We start from the raw sequence: 20,738 nt of genomic DNA, 5'->3' as shown, positions 1-20,738 counted from the left end.
AATATTGGGGTTTTTAACTTGATCTCCTCCAGCTGTGTTGGACTATAATTCCTATCCCATCATGTCTGCCTGCCTGCCTGCCTGCCTACCTGCCTGCTGTCTATCTGTCTGTCTATCTATCTGTCTATCTATCTGTCTATCTATCTATCTATCTATCTATCTATCTATCTATTATCTTCTTATTATCTATCTGTCTGTCTATCTATCTATCTATCTATCTATCTATCTATCATTTATCTATCTATCATTTACTGTGCTTGATACTCACTGAGCTATCCAGCTCTGAACGTACTGGTCTCCCTGTCTGTGTGAAAATTCTTACATACCAGCTTGACTGGTATCTTTAGTCACAGGAAATAATGCAGTGCTGACTGAAGATTATAGAAGTTGTAATCGAAGGTTTCTGCAGGACTGCAGGGTGGCCATGCTGATATGTAAGAACTTTCACACAGAGAGACAGACCAGTATGTTCAGAACTGGGTAGCTCAGTGAGTGTCAAACACAGGAAATGAGACAGACAGACAGACAGACATATTAAAAAGAGAGGGCCAACATCACATGAGAGTTATTCACCTCAGAATAGCTGAAGAAGATAAAAGCCAAAATGATTTACTTTTAAACTTTCTGTTTTGTTAATCATATACTCAAAATGTACCTCTTTACTGATTTACATGCAAAAGTGGCATTAGACATGACTAATTATTTATAACACAGTATATATACATTGTGTAACTTAGAATAGAAAGAGCAGTCTAAAATCCAATAGACAGAATCTCAACAAAAGAATGTTTAATTCTGACAGAATGGAAATGGAATTAGTTTCAAACTACATATTTAAAAAACAACACAAGTTTGAATTTGAAATCCACTTACTTCTTCTTGGAAAAGAAGTCAATGATTTGACCCCACTGGATGGAATTATGCCTAGAGAATGAAAAAGGAAAGGCCTTTCAGACAGGCAAGCATTTTACTTCCCAACTTTGATTATTCTTAAATTGTGAGTTGGCAAAGTAGGCAAGAGTTAAGACAATGATATTCCTGAAAAATATGATAGACCTCCAGAACATTTATATACTTTCCCTACACTTAGCATCAATAAGTTATACACACTTGCACACAGAGATAGACAGAATATCTGCTATCTATTATTTATTTTAGTTTTATATGCTCTTGTTCCCAAAGAAGCCTAGAAAACTATATATCTATATCTGTCATAAAAACTTAACCAGTCATATAATTGACCACCGCTGTTCAGACTTTTATTTTTAACAAGTATAATGGATTTCCAGATAAAGGAGGAACATAAACTCCTTGGAAGAATAAACGAGTATGTAGTGGCAAATGCAATAAATATCTGTTTTATGCTGTTCCCTGTTCAATGTCCCTGGTCTGGGAACTGCTCAGAAACAGCAGCAAAGGATGTTATGGCTTCTCTACTTCGTTCAATGTAGTGGGGATGATTGAAAGGATAGCAGAGAATGAGTGGAGGTAGAGAAAACACAGAATAGCACACCTATGTCCTGTGTTTATAACTTACTGGCCTTCAGCTCTTTATTGCTTCATTTGTGATTTTGCAACTCAGTTTTCTCCTGAGCAACTCTATTAAATCTAGAAAACCATGTCAGTCTAAGTTTAAGATTGCTCCAAGTCATTCATTAGTGTTTTTTTTTGTTTTGTTTTTTTGCTGCTGTTTTTAATCCCAATATATTTCTAATTTCTTGCACCACTCATTTCTACCTCCATTCGCTTAAGGAGAAATAAATTGCCCTGAGGCCAATGAAACTTAATTCCAAGCTGTTGTTTTTTGGGGCTGGGATGTGTTTCTGCATCTAACTAGGTTTCACATTAACCAACAGTTTTTTGGCCCATTTTTTTTCTTGCTTTACTTGGAAAATTCTTCAAGGATGTTTGATCTGGGCATTCATCAGCATACCTAAGGCTAATTAGAATCTAGGCATCCATAACAGACTGGGAAAGTGCCGAAACCAAGAGTTAATTTTTAATTGCAAAAATGAAGCATTGCAAAATGGCCAATGTTTAACAGACTCTCATTGTGAGACATGATTTAGGAGTTTGGGGTTAAGTCATCCTTTAAAGTATGCTTCTACTCAGGCTTGTTTGGAAGCTGAAGCATCCTATTAAAAAAGCCTTGGCCATTGGTATGCAATAGAAATTAGACAAACTTACAAAGGAGGAAATAAATGCAGACTGCAATTATATATTTAAAGTTTAAAATATAATTCTTCTCCCCCACATTTGCCTGGAATAGTACATTTTCACGTTTCTTTTTTTCTTCTGAAGAGAAGCACTTATCCAGATTCAAAATCTCATCTTTGGTGCTGCATATATTAGGATCTAATGTGACTCTAGAGATCCTCAGCATTGCAGTGAAGCTGTGCTGAAGTCATTGGACTTGTGGTCCTTTGAGGAGTTACCAGCTAAACCATTCCAATTAGGATTTTAAAAAATGCTGCCCCAATCATGCCCCCAGAATTTGTCTTCAAACCAGAGAAAAACAATAAATGTGAATTAAAGAAGCAGCTACTCCATTAATATCAATTTCTATCAATGAAAACTTTGGTTCTTCATCAAGTTGATGATTTATGATTAAATCGATTAAATTACAGTGAGTTAAAGGTTTCGTGGTTTCCTCTTGGATGTCATTGCATCAAGGAAGATTTTGAAAGAAGAGATACATTCAACAAGTTACCATTCTCTCACAACATGGTCTGACTTTACCAGTGGAAATATTAAACAACGTAGTTTGAAGGTTTGATAGTTTGTTTTCTTTTTAAGTAATAAGGGATATGTTTATAGATAATATAGCATCTCAAGATCCTCATTCTTATAACTGCTATTCTCAGCCCAGGATGCAAATGTATGACTTGATGACTTGATCTATTTAACAATTCTGACTTTTTTGTTTTGATTTGATCCCTCAGCAGTGATTATTCATTTAATTAGCTCATATTTTTTAATGAAACTCTGGTTTTCAGGACGATCTAACTTGGCAAAGTTCTTTGCTCCGAAATGTAGAAGACATAATCTATAAGAAGCAATTTGAAGAAAGGAAGAGGGGTAAAGAAGAGACCCTCATGGCAAGCAGAAAATAAGGGTTTTCTATACTTGATATGCAAGCATTGCAATCTTTCAAAAATATAGGATTATCCAGTGGTAAAGAAAATTATATGGATTTAAATTGTCAGTCAGTTTATTATAGTCATCCACCTCTCAGCGGGTTGATCTGGAGCAAAATGCATTCCCTTGTAAGAAGATTCTGATTGCAATTTTATGAGTAACTTACCTGCTAGAAAATCTTACAGAAATCAATGAGACTGACTTCTCATAGGCATAGGACTGGAGTATCAATGCCTCCTCTAAAAGTTGATCCCAGGTACGTCTGTATAGAAATAGACAGGCTGACATTCCCGAATATTCATAGGTCAAATTAATTCCTACAAATTATAAAGAAAGAGGCAAACACTGTGCTAGTGAAGTGTTCCCACATCTAAGAGGCTAAATGGATCGCTTATGTATTGGCCACCAAGCCAACTTTGTCTTCTTTTCTTGTCCCTTCTGGCTCTACAAACCAGGAAGATATTTGTTAACCACAAATAGCAAACACACAAAAAAGAGTAATGTGGGTGGGAGAGAAGGAAGAGATTCGGATTCGGTCTTCTAGGAAACAGACTAGCCGCGACAGCAGCCACCTCAAATAAACACAACTTTCTCATCGCCATAAATCACATCCCTCTGTTTAACAAGCGGACTTTCCCCTCCCAAAAAGAAGCGTTTGTAGTTTTCCCTTTCAAACAGCCTAGAGGCGTTAAACCTTTAACAAATGTGGACCGAGAGGGATGGCGGGGAGGGGGGGGGGCATCCCCTTTCGAAAAAGCAACCTGCCTCCCACGTATTTTATTTATATTGGAAAGCCCTATTCAAACGTTATTAGGCTATTATTAATATTACTTATTTAATATATGACCGGAATCGGATCCAGTTTGTTCTGATCAAAAGACGGGATTATGGCTGTGTTTTGTTTTGTTTTTCTGGCGGGGAGGGGGGGAATGGTTTGTAGAATTCAGGTCGACCAATCGACATCTTCCCAAGCTTTGTCAGAGCTATTAATTAAATCTCCGCGGCCCAAGCCTCTCTCTGCCAAGCTCAGACGAAGCTGCCTCTCTGTTTCGGAATTGAGCTTTCCTATTAAATTCGGTTTTTCTTTTAATTTCCATTAAACCTTCTTACCTGAAAAAATGCTCAGCGTAACGATTTCCGTGGAGAGGGAAAAGCGGCCCAAAGCTTCAGAAGGATTCAAAGAAAGCGAAGCGGAAAGAAAGAGCGAGGCTGCGGAAATAGAGCTCTGTAGATGTTGCGGCTAAACTCTTACAGTGGAGCTTGTGGCTTGGGGAGTTTTGATTCCTACCGCACGGATGCGCTTTTTTTTTCCAAGTTGGGGTGGGGTGGGGGGTCCTTTTTACATTCCAACTGGACTGAAGAAAAAAAATTGCAATTTCCAAGGGAAACCCAGTTTTTACCAGGTCTGGGTTGAAGACACGCAGGACTTTGAAAATCTTCCCACTTCTACCGGAGAAGGGGGGAAAGCCCTATGCTCTAGGCAGTGCTGGTTCTCTTTATAAAGACTTTAAAACGTGCAAGAAAGGGATTTTACAGAATGACAAGAGGTGCCAGAGAGAAAAGAACCAAATGGGTTATGGTTTAGGAGACCAGCAGGAACTGGCTGGCTCTCAACATCAAGATACGAAATTGATTCCATATGTCTGTCTTTCTTTTCTTTTCTTTTCTTTTCTTTTCTTTCTTTCTTTCTTTCTTTCTTTCTTTTTCTTTCTTTCGTTGTGTTTATGATTTGTTTAAATTGATGTCAATGAAAAGCGAAGAATAATCCAGCTTTCATTTTTTGTAACTAACAGTCATAACGACAACAAAAACAATTAAAAGGAAAGAGATTTAGAAAATTCTCTCTCGGATGCTCATGTTTTAGATAACCGATCTTGCTGGTTTATGTTTCAAAGGTAGGGTGACGAGCAAAAGATTCCCCTGAAGAAGGAAAGCCTCATACCACGACATTTTAATGTGGTCGTTAGCAAACTATCTATCGATCTGCTGAAGCATGCATACCTACATGGCGTCCTTTTCTCTGTCTTTATAGCCTGTGAACAGTGCAGTGGCTTCCTTCTTTTTTTAAATTCCATCCATTTATCCAACACCCACTATAATGATTTTAATAGCTTCCTTTTCTAAATCAGTTTTTCCATTATCAGGGGTGCACAAGATACTATTGTATGAATCAGTTAAGCACTTCTTCCTCCACTGGCCTTCCTTGTGTGATATTTACCACACACGTAATTTTATTTTAGCTAAGAAATGAATATCCTTCCCTTCTCTCCCTCCCTCCCTCCCTCCCTCCCTCCCTCCCTCCCTTCCTTCCTTCCTTCCTTCCTTCCTTCCTTCCTCAGATTAACTTTGAAATCAACCTGGAATTAGGGTTCAAATGGGCTTGCTTCAGATGTTAGTCTTTGGGTGGTAATACACCAGAGACAAAGGAAGAGATTCATGTGCAGTCTGCGATCTGAAGGCCAACCTCCCATCTTCAACTCCTGCTCTCGGCAGCTGCCTGCAGCTGGCGCTGACTCCCCAAGAGCTCAGAGGTGGTGGTCTCCTAACAAAGAGCTCTCCTGGTTTTGTAGAATATCCTTCAGGGTGCTTTAGTCTTCCATTTTACCACACCAGCTCCCCTCCCTGTAATACCCCCAAATTTGGAACCCATCTCAAGTTAATCCGGTTCAAGTCTTTTTGATTAGTGAGTGGCTCATTTGTTATCCTCCCCCCCCCCGCCCCTTTCTCATGTCTGGAAGTAAAATGCAAACACAGTAGACCTCACTGTTCTTAAGAAAATGAATTCCTTTGAAATAAGGACAGGAGAGCAATGTAAACCTTTTTTTAAAAAAAAAAGTTTCTGTGTTTAAAAAGCATTCTTCTCAAAGAATGCTTTTCTGCTTTACTGAAGGAAATATTATCTTTTTATATATGATTTACTTTCTTGTACATGTACTTTGCTCAATGTTGGATAACACATATCATGTTTTAATACTCATACTAGGTACATTATTATTTAGTTTTCCTAAACACAAATACTCCAGGATTAAAGCAAATGGACCACAGATTTCAGTCACTTACTTGTCTGCTTCTGTTAATAATCCAGCAATACCTTTCATCTTTCCTTCTTTCCTTATTCTTTAATAAATCCTATTCAAAGTGGACTTATTGCAAATCAAGGATATTTTTATTTCCAGGATTCCATTAAGGAATACTTACTTCTGCAACTTTTAACAAATTCATTATTCCCTTAAAACATTCAATCAATCAAGACTTTGGGAAAATATGACCCCAAAGCAAAGCACCCCAGGGTGTTTTAATGTTGGTAGGGAGGACTCAATGAAGCAATCTCCTGCACAAACTTTGTAGAACTGAATGGGAATTATTCAACTTGATGAAGCTTGCCTACAAGAACTTCCCGCTGAATTGTATACAAGATACTCAGGGTCATGGCCTTACATCTGGAACTTGGTAACTCATTCTCAGATACACTAACTTCAATTCTTCTAGTTTAAAAAGGCATACTCTAATATAAAAATAAATTTATCACTTTATATGAAGCAGAGCAATTTTGCTTTTCTCTGTTAATATTCCCTTTGGCTTCTTCAGCATTTTTTCAATCACAGTTGCAACATTAAATTAACCTACCTGTGAGTACCGGTAAGTCTTACTAAAGTTAATGGACTTATTTCTAAGAAAGCTCACAGAATTGTAATGTCTGACTTGGAAATGCATCTCTAACTATCTTCTATTGTGCTTAAGTGGGATCTGTGCAAAGAACCTCTCATGGAATCCTACCCAAGGAATAAAAGAATGGTTCCTTGGGCTATTACACAAATGCTACATTTATTAAACACAGAAATTGTGCTAATTTGCAAGGTGAAGTACATAGATCTCAGATGACCAAATTGCTACTTGGACTACTTTTAATAATTGCAGTATTAAATAGTCTTTACTTGGTTGTAAAGCCCATTAATATGAAATCATCCCGCTGTCATTGGACTAGAAAGTCAGATCATGATTTTGTGAATAGAGTAAGTTGAGTAGGCTCCCTTTAATCCCTTGTTATTTTCTCATTGGAGATGTAGGTCTCAGAGTTACTTAGAAGTAAGCTATCTGAAAGTCAGAGGATTGATTTGGAAATATTTGCCCATATCTAAAGAGAAGCACACAAATGCATCTAATGCTGAAGTCCCTGCATTACTTTACTGTATTTATTTTGGAATTACTCCTTGTTTGCTTGGTCTCTAAGAGACCAATCACCAGAAAAATGCTTCTCTTACTGAGTTTCTTAGTTTGCCCACAAAACTGTTTGTGGGCACACAAAGAGTGAGAACCGGGTAGAATTATAGCTGTCAGCTATGAACTATGTCTGCTCTCTCCACTTTATTCTGGCTTGTGGTTGTGTTTGGATTTGTTTAGTGTGGCTCTGAAGCCCAGGAGTTCTTCTTAAGCCAGAGTCTAGATTTCCAGATGCTAATGGTAGAGTGTTCTAGTATGTTGGGAAAGATTACCTTAAGGTGTACTGTGATCCAGAAATATTTGATGGATCAACTTTGCCAAGGCCTTAAAATATATTTATATGCTTTGGAAACAAGTGGAATAAACTGAGGTGCATATTGCTAGAATCTCTGGCAAATTATCTCAAAGGAATCATATCCTATGGATTTGGAAAGTGGCTTATGTCCATTGAAACTTAAAAGAGATGTTATTGCTACAACTCCCTTACTCAAGCTCTTCTTCCTTTTAGGCAGTGAGTTTCAGACATTTTCCTACTCTATCAGCTTTATTCTGATTAATCAAGGAGGAAAGCAACTAGAACTGAGGACAAACTTCCTAAACAATGAGAACAATTAATCAGAGGAACAACTTGCCTCTAGAAGTTGTGGGAACTCCCTCACTGGAAGCTTTTAAGAATAGACCGGAGAACCATTTGTCTGAAATAGTAGGGCTTCCTATCTGAACAGGGGGTTGGACTAGACGACCTCCAAAGTCCCTTTCAGCTCTGTTATTCTGTTATTCTACTGTTATTCTACTGTTCTTCATAGGTTAGCAGGCAAGAAGGCAAATTGTTGTTGGATTACCTACCCTTGACATTATTTTAGTATAAAACTCAAGATTCTTTAACATAATAGAAAATCACACATTGAAACAAAAGAAAAACATTTGCCATGTTTTGAGAAGCTAATATGTTTCTAACATTGTGTTTTTGTCCCAATGCTTCTCCCAATAGGTGGCATATGTCTCAGCACAGGACCTATTTTATTCTCAGACTAAGGCTGAAGAACGAAGGCTGTGACCCGAGTTTATCTAGATCAATGGTTCTCAACTTCAGCAGTTTTAAGCTATGTAAACTTCAACTCCTAGAATTCCTATTCCCCACTCCCCCACAAGTACTGTATGTTGGCTGGGGAATTCTGGGGGTTGAATTTCATACAGATTAAAGTTGAAAAACACAGACTGAGTAGGAATCTTAGTCCCTATTGTCCCAAAGGTGCTTTTTCAAGAAACAACTGGAGTTTCTGGTTTTTCTTTGAAGACATTTCGCTTGCCATCCAAGAAGCTTCTTCAGCTCAGAGTTGCCTCTTTAAAAAGCACCTTTGGACCTGAAGAAACTTCTTGGATGAGAAGCAAAATGTCTTCAAAGAAAACCAGAAAGTCCATTTCCCTCTTGAAAAAGCACCTTTGGACAACCATGACCTGGATGACTGAGAATAGGTGGTTTAGGAGGAGGGCAGGAAGATTTATTTAAATTGCTGGTTTATTAAAATACACTTATACTGTTAATTCAGTTCTTAGGAGAAGAAAGTATGCTATCCTAGTTCTTCGCATTTAAGAAACAGATACTGATTATAAATAATTCAGGAGAAGAATTTCAATACAATTACCTTTGTTATAATATGGTGACTAAACTTAAGGATGAGATTTCAAAAACACTTATAATGTAATCCTGTATAAATAGTTAGAAATATGCCTATTTGTCTCAGTGGGGCATAAGTCTGTAAAGCATTGTAATCTTAGCTGTTGGAAAAATGCTTTGGATATTAAATGAGGCTTGCTTCAAAATTAAATGGATATAGAACCGGGGAACTATGTTCTATAGACACAAAATCCAAGAAGTCCAATAGGAATTTTTAAAATGTTGCAAAGAAAACATTGTTTTTCTTTAGTAGCTTTGCTCTGCCAATTTAGTTTCAGTTTGGTTATTATTTTGGACCACAGTTAAGAGGAAAGTTACCTTGCATAGGTAACCCTGTCCAAATGAAGGTTGCAAATTTTCAAAGAATATTGAGAGGAAGAAATGAATGCTTCCCTAAGCCTACTCTTTGGGGGGGGGGACAACAATTCATAGGGAAGAAGCCCCTACACTGAAGGATTATTTTCAATTATGTTTAATGGAAAAATTCTAAAGTGCTGTTGATAGAAAAAGAAACTTGGAATGAACTCTGAATCTAACAACAAAGGTGGATGTCTGCTTGTATGCATCAATGGAAGAAGTAATCAATAAACTAGGAAGTATGTGAAATAGTATATATCTCATTTCTATGTTGAACTTCTGTAACAGTAGTGCTAATTTAGCAGGGTATTGGAGATCAACCAAGCTAATAAAGAAGTATGCACCTATAACACAAAGGAAGATGATAACGATTTTACAGATTTTGTTACAGTTTGCAGAAAAGTACTTCAGCAGCAAAGTTATTATAGTGTCCAATCAATAAATAAACCGATAATTAACACAAATAGGAAAATGTGTTATGATTTAATGAAGCAGGATGGCCAGCAAATACAAAGATATAGGTTAGAATAAACCCCAGTGAGGCTTTTATGGGAAAGGAGAGGGATGGAAAGGAGGCAAGGTCGATTCCCCCAGGAAAATGATATCAGAAGGAAAAACTGATACAAAGGAATGGGGGGGGGAGAAGAAATAGATTTATAGGTGGGGGATGGTTGTGTTGGAAAGAACAGAAAAGAGGAAGGACTGACCTCTCTACATCCCTACCAGGGCTGTTTGTGTTATTCACCTTGCTGCTTCATTTTGTGCTAGGCACTGTGCATCTTCTGCACCTTCTGCACCTTTTCAAAATTTGCCTAGCTTCCATCTCAGAAATATTTTGGCCATAATCCAGCAGAGAATTTTTTGCCCTAAGCCCAGGAAATAAACCAAATCAATGTGTGTTTTCGCTTGGGAGTCAAATCTAAGGAAATGAGAAAAAAACTCTTTGAAGTGTTTTCTAAAGTTTCCCAGGCTTGATGAGGTTGGATTTCCATTTGCTGCAAGAACCTCAGAAGGAAAAACAGTTTCAACCCTCATTCTCATCACCCCAATTCTTCTAGAGCCCATTCACACCTCTCCTTTTTCATAATAGAAGTCAAATGCCCCAAAACCCTGAGAGAAACTGGACTTGATCCGTGTATTATGCAAGAATTCCTGCAGAATTAGAAAGGGCAATTAGTCAAATCACATTACTTTGTAGAAACTTGCACTTTTAAAATAGACCTGAACTGTTATCTTACAAGCAAGATTGGACTGTACTGAAGGAAGTCTCACAAAGCAGTTTCTAAGTAGTCATGCATAGGATTGCACCATAAATAGCTTTTCTTTATTTTTCTCTTAGTTCCCTTCCTTTATACCTCACTTGCATATTCGCAAATCAAAATATTACCTTGAAATAATAAGGTGGGGAAGAAGATACTTTCTTGTCATTATTCCTGGTTAATGGAAGTCATCAGGTTGACCGAATGGCCTAATCTAGGGGCTTGTCCTAGCAGACAAGACTAAAAGAGCATCATTAGGGCAATAGGTGAGCAAAGCAAATCGGGGTTCTGGCAGAGGAACCTCCAAACCTCGCCTGCCAGCTTTCTCCTTCTTCCTTCCAGTAGTTGCTCGGGCCGACTTTCTAGTCTTGGCCTTGCTCATGGTGTTGTTGTTACTGTTGGTGATGGTGGCAACATACTTCCCATTGAAGGACTCCGCCCAGTCTGACTTTCACCTTTCCCCGTTTGAGCTCTTTGAGGAATGGCCAGCTCCTTGAGTCAGCCAGCAAGCTGAAATGCCACTGGTGGGCTCTACGACTTTCCCCTCTGAGCTGGACCAGCCTCGCTCTGGGACTTCTGCATTTCAAGGAGGGCCACCTTCGCTTGGAGTTTTTGAGCTCTTCAGCTTTTCCCTCTGCATTAACTGCCGAGGATTGTTTTGGCCGGAGATTTCAAGGACTATACATTGTCTGCCAATGGCGCCTGGAGAAGCGCTTTACAGCAGTCCCTCCCTCGCCCCACCCCCTCAATTTCTTTCCACAGAGCCAAGAAAAGGAAAGCAAGCCAAGAGAAAATTCGCCGGCAACAATCCGGGAGGCTTGGGGTTGCTTGAGTCCAGTGAATCAGGCCTACAACAACCGCCTGCATTCACAATGCATATGTATGCATTGACTGTTCAGGAAGAAATCCTAGCAAATTTAAGGAATCTTTCTCTCAGGTAAGTGAGCAGAGGTTGGTGACCTCAGTCCCCTTAGCTGTTTACTGTTCAAGTGCCCAGTCCTCGGGATTTCAAGGAAAAGTCCCACCCCATCCTCCAAGCTATAGCACTTTATTATTTTAGAGGCCAGCCTTATTAAGGAGTCCCGAACACGAGTCCTGTGCTGTCCCGAGCATCGCTGTTCCGCAGCCCAGAAACGAATACGCCTATGGGCAAATATCCTTAAATAAAGGGAGAAAAAAATATTCTTGTCAGAAACAAGTACATGATTTGTAAACTGGAGGCGAGGGAGAAGGGAAGGCCTCCGGTACAAAGTTCATGCTGGGTTTTCCATTGTTGTCTCAACGCGGGGTCTCTACCGCGGATTTGGAAAGGGACCGTCTATTGTTCTACCGGAGCCTCGAATGAAGAATTAACGCACACACACGCACATAGAAATATATCCGGCTCATTCCAGTATATTAAACCAGCCTTCCCAACCTCTTATTTTAGGTGCAAGTTTTGGTACATTTCACACTCAGGCAGATTTTTGCATCCCAGCTAGTTTGCCATTGTCCTTTCCGGATAAATTGTAGATTTGACATTAAGAGTTCTTTAAACCCTATGTCTGATTTCTCAAGTCAGATTTTTCAAAACACTTTAGGCACAATCCACAGGGACTTCTATCTTCTCCAGACTTTTAAGTAAACGGAGACATTTATTACCAAACATCTCCATGGATTGGGCCCTTCGTCCTTCTTGCACAGATAACAGAATTTAACTCTGGCAGCCAAACCCCTATCTCCCACCCCCCCACTCCCGCTGATCCATCTTGTGTTTTTTTAAAAAAAAAAAATTCTAAGAATTGGCAAACAAAATTTCTCTCCCCAAGATTTCAAACTGTACTTTAATGTTATTTTTCCATAATTCCTGGATTGCTCAAAATTTATACAAATCTCTTCTTAATTGGTAATCACAGTTGCTTTAATTTAAGATTCCCAGCTATACAGTTTTCACATTAGGTTTTGATATATTACAGTAAATAGTCTGAAATAATCAACTGGGGGAGAGAGAGGGAGAAGGAAGGAGAGAGGGAGAGAGAAAGAGAGAAATTCTGAAAGATCACACATCATTTTCGTTTGAGAAATGATTTACCTCGGACAGTGCTATAAACAACACAACTCTCTCCCAAAGACACGCACACGCACACGCACACACAATGGGAGAAGGTCTGTTGCTGCTGACATGTTTATTGTAATAAATCAAGGGAGAGAGAGAAATGACAAAAAGAAAAGGTTTGAGGATATGTGTGTATGTATACTCTCTCTCTCTCTCTCTCTCTCTCTCACACACACACACACACACACACACACACACACACACTCACACACAATGAATGCCTACATGGGTATAAATATACACACCACCACGGGGTGAAGAGAAATGGGAGAAAATGAAGATGGCTATTTGTCACATTTTACGACAATAACATTAATAACAAACAATAAATTTACATGGACATACAGACTGAGAGGCAAGAAGAGATCTCCCGCTACTTACAATAAGTCCAGCCCTCGGCGTGGCTTCTTGCTTCCTGAGAAATGTTTTATTGCAGCGCTCTCTCTCTCTCTCCCTCTCTCTCTCTCCCTCCCTCTCTCTCTCTCTTTCTCTCACACACACTTCCTCTCTCTCTCTCTCTCTCTCTCTCTCTCTCTCTCTCTCTCTCTCTCTCTCTCTCCCTTTCCCCCCACCTCTGGAATACGCTTTTGTGTTTGTGTGTGTGTGTCTGTGTACAAGAAAGAGAGAGAGAGAGGGAGGGAGGGGGTAAATTTTTTTTAAGGACAGTTGAATTTCACGTCAGACACAAGGAGTCCATGTCTGCGATTTTCCTGACGAATACATATCTATTCTGCAACCTCTGCATTAATTATTTAATGAATCACATGACTTGGGGAGGGATGGGGTTCTCTTTCCCTAGCTCTCCCTCTCCTACAACATCCCCCCCCCCGTTTCCTAGCCAGAGAAAGGGCCGTTGTGACCTTCTCCTGGAAGGCTGAAGTTGTCCTTTTGTCTACACACACACACACATACATTTGCCTCATTTCTTTCACTATATACATGAATATACTGTACATTCATACATAGGTATGCATTTCTGTTTATACACATTAGTTCGATTGTTTTGTAGAAATATATGAGGGAGAATATAGCATTAGCAAACCAATGGGAGGGCTTCATTAGAAAGACACATGTTACAAATAGCATATCCATAAATTTAAGCAGATAAGGAAATGCACATTTAGATACTTTTTGCTCAATACTCTCAGGAGCTCACAAACCTTTTTAAAAAGATATTCAATTTCTTTCTTTATATCTTTTTTTTGTCCTGCATTATTTTATTAATTTTTTATTCCTTTGTTCTCCTCATTTTCTCTTTCTATATGTTCACCTATGCTGAGTGCCCTTACCTTTCCTCAGTAGCTATAGCACTAATACTAAGTATTCCAGAAGGATTTAATCTGTTGTCTATATCCAGAGCAAAGTCAATATTAAATAATAACAGCAACAATCATAATAGTAAGTACAAACTGACCATAATCAGTTATACAGAATATGAGCTTCCGTGAGTTGGAAGCCTGAAAATTAGTATTTAATTTAGCTTTCAGCAGTCAGGGTGAGAATTACTGCACTTGTAACCAAACACAATTTGGGAGTTCAAGTTGGAAGGGACAGGTTTAAACCCAAACAGGAATTGTATTTATTAGAAGAATCTATAGAACAAATGATCCTCCATATTAAAGCATACCTATGTATTTGTGCAAATGTCTGAAAACAGTTGTATTATGTATATAATAAGAAATACAAGAAAAGACAGTTCCCTTTTATACAGGATCAAGGTTATTATTTTTTTAAAAAAATATTCCCTCCTTCCCTCTTATTCCAGATGGTAAGACAATAATGATATCTTTTATCCAAACAATAGGCTCGATAGCAGCCAGGAAACTAGAGGTGTAAGTAGACAGTAAAATCAAATCAAACAAAGGTGCAGGAGATGGGGGAGGGGAATAAGGACTTTCTCTGCAAGAAAGAAAGAAAGAAATCTGTGTCTCTCTCTGTCTGTGTGTGTGTGTGCTTATGCATGTGCATGCATGCACATAGATGTGTCTGTGATGAACACACAAATGATACTTTAACAACTGAGTTCCATTTTCTGTTTGGTTGGTAAATGCTTTTGACAATGGTAACCTGCAGTAATTCTCTGAAAGTGAAATGCATTTTATGCAGGACTTAATAAAAGATTGAGAAAACACTTTGGTCTTAAGATCTGTGTAACAAAAGGATCATGAAAAGCATGAGGTATTCAACCTTTCAGGATGGCTACCATCACTGGTTCTACTGAAGCAAGTCTGGTGCTGACAATGGAAGAGAGGGAGTTGGTTGCTTGATTTTGAGTCATAAATAGGCATTGTTTTTTGGGGTTTTTTTAGAATGCAATATTCAGGTTGAAAGAATATAGAAAATAATGGCTGGATCATGAAACCCTTCCTTATAAGTGTGGCTAAGACCTTAAAGTTCATTTGCATAGAAACATGTTAGTCCAAGAAGGTTTTGCCATGTATATAAATATGCTTATTCAATATTATTAAATATTATTGTGGTTTTCACTCAAACATACATTCAAAAAACATCAGTGTTGTAGCCAATTGTAATTCCTAATCCACCTCTACTAATCTATCAATATATCAATTGTCTCTCATCCTATTTTATTTTGATGTGGGAAGTAAAATTCAAAGAGAAATCCAGTTTTGATTTGAAAAGTAACCATTTTTTTTAATTAAAAAAAACTGCAGTAGGGATTTTAAAGAATTAAATTGACCTCAGTATACAATATAGAATTTTCAAGCTTTCTGAGCAAGGGAGGAAGGGATGGAAGGAGAGTTATTTATAAGAAATAAAAAAGAACAAGGAAAAATCAAGAAAAGATTCTATAATCTTTGTACAAAGAAGGAAGAAAAAATCCATCTGCTTCTCCCTCCTTCCTTCCTCCCTCCCTCCCTCACTGTCTTTCTTTAAAAAAGAGCAACTTTGATTTTAAAAGACTTTCTGTCTTTTACAGTTCAAAGGAAAGGAAGCGTCTTTGCTTCACCCTGGTAGGTGCGAGAAACGAGAGGGTTTTTCTCTCTCTGGAGATAAAATGAACATTATATAGGGGGAAAGGCAGATTGATTTACGAATTTAAACACACTGGTTTTATTGGGGATCATAAATCTGTCAAGGGGGCTACTGATCAAACTGAGAATGTTCCCAAACCCCACACTCTGGCTAGCCTCAACAACCTACTTCTTCCTCTCTCCTTAAAAAGGACCTATGAAAGAAAGAAAGAAAAAAGAAAGAAAGAAAGAAAGAAAGAAAGAAAGAAAGAAAGAAAGAGGGAGGGAGGGAGGGAGGGACCATGACATAGATCTGAAGAAAGGGAAAATACATGCTTTGAGCCTGGTTTGAAGCAAATATATGCATACAGGCAGCAGGGTTGAGTGCAGGCACCCACAAACTTTTTTCTTATTTCCCAACTTTGAATGCACCTTTGAATGTGTTAAGCTATCATTTCCAAAGTAAATGGAGAGAGTAATTTAGTAAAAAAAAAAACAAAAAAAACATGTGAAAGCACCCGGGGAGGCTGAAATTACACTACATGGCAGAAAGGGGAGAGAGTGAGTCAGTGTCCTTGGCCTGACCACCAAAACTTCTTGGCTCCAGACTGGTAGGCTGCATCTAGAAAGTTTTCTTTCTAGAACTATTAGCAAAGCACAGGGCAGGAGTCCAACACTTCTGGAGGATTCAAGGGCATATTTTTACACATGGCACCCGCTAGCTAGTTTTCATGGTATTTCAAAAGACAAGAATAAGATGTGCCTGACAAACAGAACTCTGTGTGTGTGTGTTGTGTGAGAGAGAGAGGGTAGAGGACATATGTTCTCTCTCTCATCGATCAGTTTTCCTACATATTCTGGCTTGCCTCAATTGCCTATCCCCCAGCTGTCTTGGGCTATAGTTCCCATCACTTGTACTTTCAAAACATCTGGAATTTGGCCTGAGGTTCTCTTGTTTTTGTTTTTTTTATTTCCCTATTCAACAAAATGCATACAGCAAAAAAAAAATCCTTTATTAATCACTACTTATCTGGAAGCTAGCTTTTCTTGTGAATGCCAACTTTGGGATATGGAAGGAGGAGGGAGCTTTGTAGGTAATCTTTAAAGAACATTTTATGCAGCCCAAAGCAAGCAGCAATTTTGGTCATGGTTTTGAGGTACCTAGATGGAACTGTGCAGACTGCAATCCTGTAGTTTCTTTCCTTTTACTTAGATAGGTTTAAATGGCCTTAGACCAGTTTAAAGCAATTTTGGAGTCTCAATTGGCAAAGATTAGTCTACAGCCTGTCTTATGTTTTATGGCAAATCTTTCATGGATTTCCATAGTTATAGCTCTCACTTGGCCTTGCAGGTTGGGAGGGTTAAGATCATCCATTGATTTGATTTATTTAGACTCCTTTGAAAAATAAGTGCCTCTACTACTTTCCCTTATAGCTAGAGTATCAGAAACAACATAAAGATGCTATATTTCATGGGTGAATGTATGCCTGAATTCTTTACAAAATTTTGTAAAATCTCCAAGCATTTACAAGCATTTCTGAACTGACATTCCACAATTTCATTAGAGAAGAAAAAGAAAGGAAAGAAAAGGAACAGAGAAAAATGGACATCAAATTGGGAAATAAAGACAAAATATGGTAAGACTGCCATTCTAGTCTCCTGGCTATCTTCAGTAGTCAAGAAATATATTTATCAAACTCTGGACCACCAAAGCTTTTTCAGGCAGGAGAGACAGAATGAGTTGTTAAAACATTTGTGAAGTATTGGAGATAATCTTTCTCAAAAAGGATGAGGAAGACAGTGAGAGAAGGATAAAAACCTTCCCTCTACATTCTTGTTGGCAAACCTTAAGGGGGTTATGAAAGACATCCAGTCATCAAATGCTGTCTGTTGTTCTTGCAGGGAAGAAAAAAAGTGAAAGAATCAACCCAACTGAGAAGCAAGGGAAAGCCACAATATTGCTACTTCTACAACCATCACTGTGATTCTTGTTGCCACATCTGATGATGACAAAGTAATATCCAGGTACTTTGGGACAGAGAAATTGTCTCTATTCATAATTAAATTCAAGTAGACCAAAGTAAGATAAGAGCATATTAAATTAATTGCCATCAATCAAACCAACCTAACTTTTCCACAACTCCCATTCATTGTGAAGGAGGACTTATCTTGGAATTCTGCCCCCAGCAGCAAAATCTACCAAAAAAAACCCTTCAGACAACATAATTCAACTACAGAAAAATTAACAAGATCTACAAGAAGCAGAAGGAAATCTGGGGGTGGGAAAGGTGTTGTGAAATGGCTGTTTTTGCTGAGAGTTTTCAGGTTGATCTCCAGAGTTTGATTTAACCTACCCCTGCTTCTGTGTGAGCCATACTATTTGGCACAATGTCCAGTCCTGAAAAGGTCAAGGGGTTTGGAGAGGTCATTCTGTAGTTGCAATACCGGGCTAATCATTCAGAAAATGTGTCCCTTGGATGAACTCAGCACTCACTCCGCAGCTCACCAGGGTCAAATTTTAACTGTGTTTGTTTAATATAAGTCCTCCACCTTGAAATGCACATGGATAGATGATAGATGATAGATAGATAGATAGATAGATAGATAGATAGATAGAGATGGATGGATGGATGGATGGATAGATAGATAGATAGATAGATAGATAGATAGATAGATAGATAGATAGATAGAGATGGATGGATGGATAGATATAGATAGATAGATAGATAGATAGATAGATAGATAGATAGATAGATGATGGATGGGTAGATAGATAGGCAAAATCTATCGCTCATGTCTCTTCCAACAAATGTTAAAAACTTCATATAAAACATACCAGACACATGCATTTTAGAAGCAATTTACTAGCTGCGCCTCCTTTCTCCAAATTGCAATTATGAAGTGTATGATCTTATAACTGGAAAAAAAATTATAGGAAGCACAAAATCTATAGAGAAATAAAAACAGGGAGCTTCTTAATTCTGATGCCTTCTGTGTTATCAGCTCTACCAAAATCAAGAAAACTGTATTAAAACAAAATAAACCTTGCACAGAAAACTAAATTCTAGAGATCTCACATAATCAGGAAACAAATTAAATTAACTGTATTTTTTTCTTTGTTCTTTTGGTGAAAATAAAAACTGCCTTCATCCAGAACTGCAAATTCTATGAAAACACTTACGGAAAAGTAAGACCATAGTACTCGGAGGCCATTGCTTTGGAATGAACAAGTCGACATAGAATCCAGCTTCTTTACTTCACAGGACACAATTTTAAGAGAAGACATTTGACATTGTCTCTGCCCCCTTTCATTCTTAAAACCCAAGCAATATGCAGTTCCAAAAGAACAACCCAAGCTTTAAAATAATTCTATATATAGGTATATTATTTTACATATATTACCTTTTTAGCTTCACAGGATTTTTTTCCAGATGTTTAAAGCTGGTCATATTCATATTTGAAGTCAAGTCTTCCATTAAAATAAAATGTGCTCAATTTTTAATGTATATTTCAGAGAATATTATCTCCTGGAAGATATCTTAAAAGATTCAAGGCTCCCGGGTGCTCTCTTTTTTTCCCAACAGAAGGTCTGTAGAGGTTTGCTGTTGAATAACAATAGGAAAAGGATAAGTATTTGAAGAAAAGAAATGATTAATGATTTTTCCCGCATAATTCTCACATTTTTCTCAGCTCCTGTCTGCTTTCAATGCCTGTGAACTTTTGGAGGCTATAGAAATCCCCACCCTAAAATCTATTCACACTCTCCAGCTTTGATTTGATTCTATAGGAGCTGCATTCTTACCAGTATATGCTTTAAAGTTTTGTTTGGGGAAGGTAGAAGGGAGAAGGACTTGTGATAGCCCTAAACATTGAAGAGAACCCATCCAGCATCACAGAATCAAGAGAAATTAAAACAATGTGGTCTAGCTACCACCAGTCCTGGGGAGTCAGGGATGGGGGTGGGGGTCGTAATATTGCTTACAAAACATTTGCTCCACTTCAGTATGGCTATAATATGAAATCAGTATGGAATACAATTATATATTTTTTTTAACCTTCCTCAAGCCTGTCTTCACCAGATGTGTTCTGAATATTCCATAAACAATAAAAAATCTACCAAATACTTGAACTGACATTTTCCTCAAGTATTAATCCATAAGAAATGAGGGGGGGTTAATTAAATGTGTTGTTATAAACAAATTCTCTTATCTGTAGGTGCATGGTGCATGTGCTTCACTCTGTTAATGCATATATAACTGTCCCAAGACATCCTGGAGACACCATATTTACTTATAAGTTAGTCCCATTGATTTCCATAACAAAGGATCTGTTGCAGGTTTATTTATTTATTTTATTTATATATAAAATTTAGAAATGCTCCATCTCACACACAGAATGACCCTGGGTGGTGTACATGATTCACAGCATTATGGCTGTTTTTCGAGTTGTAGTTCTATTAAAAAGCAGTGGGTTAACTGGACAGTGCACAGTGTTTAACAATCTCAAATTTCTTAGTAAAGGATTAATTGAGGGTATGGCTTGACCCATTTTAATTTCATTAAGAGTAGTCTCACCAAAATCAATGAGACTTAAGTTTGCAATTATTAACTGAGCTATCATAGAATTAAATGACTTTAAATATAACAAAATTCTCATGAGGTCAGGAATTTTTGCTTCAACTTTGATATAATATTTATTTATTTATCTGTCTATCTGTCACATGAAAGATGGGCAATACAATTATAGTAGATTCTGTGAAACTAATGGGATCTGCTTGTTAGGAGTTGTTTAAGTCTCATTGATTTCAGTTGATCTGCTCTAAGCATGACCAAGTTTGGATCCAACCTATTAAAATTAAATTAAAAATAGACATGTGGACTATGAATAAATCCTACTGAGATGCATGTTTTGATAATACAATAAAGCAGTAAAATAACACTCAGTTTGAATAATGGATAAAAAAATATAGCCTAAAGGAAGGTTATAGAATAGTTAACTCTCCCATGGAAATTACTTTC

General features: G+C 37.8%; 1 protein-coding gene and 1 long non-coding RNA gene across 17 annotated transcripts in view; one reads left to right on the top strand and one right to left on the bottom strand.

Annotated features, from left to right (window-relative positions):
- HOXB3 (homeobox B3) overlaps positions 1-20,738 on the bottom strand; it is a 79,598-nt gene that overhangs the window by 18,833 nt on the left and 40,027 nt on the right. For 7 of the 16 annotated variants that reach the window (XM_034415536.3, XM_034415531.3, XM_087892061.1 and 4 more), the window contains exons 2-4: positions 19,123-19,322; positions 3,305-3,400; positions 874-924 (exon numbers count right to left, since the gene is read on the bottom strand). The gene's annotated coding sequence lies outside the window, so the exon portion shown is untranslated. Of the gene's footprint in view, positions 1-873; positions 925-3,304; positions 3,401-4,248; positions 5,361-10,781; positions 11,129-13,129; positions 13,231-19,122; positions 19,323-20,738 lie in introns of those variants that run through there. The other 9 variants (XM_087892065.1, XM_034415541.3, XM_034415540.3 and 6 more) reach the window with 8 other exon arrangements.
- Positions 11,141-19,849, top strand: LOC148114080 (uncharacterized). The gene is made up of 2 exons (XR_015733791.1): positions 11,141-11,590; positions 17,623-19,849. It is a non-coding gene; the product is annotated as an uncharacterized LOC148114080 (long non-coding RNA).

Source organism: Pantherophis guttatus, chromosome 4, assembly GCF_059756535.1.
Source record: "Pantherophis guttatus breed Tessera chromosome 4, ASM5975653v1, whole genome shotgun sequence".
Classification (NCBI taxonomy): domain Eukaryota; kingdom Metazoa; phylum Chordata; class Lepidosauria; order Squamata; family Colubridae; genus Pantherophis; species Pantherophis guttatus.
Note: the sequence above shows the minus strand (reverse complement) of the source record. Positions and strands in the feature narration are given on the sequence as shown.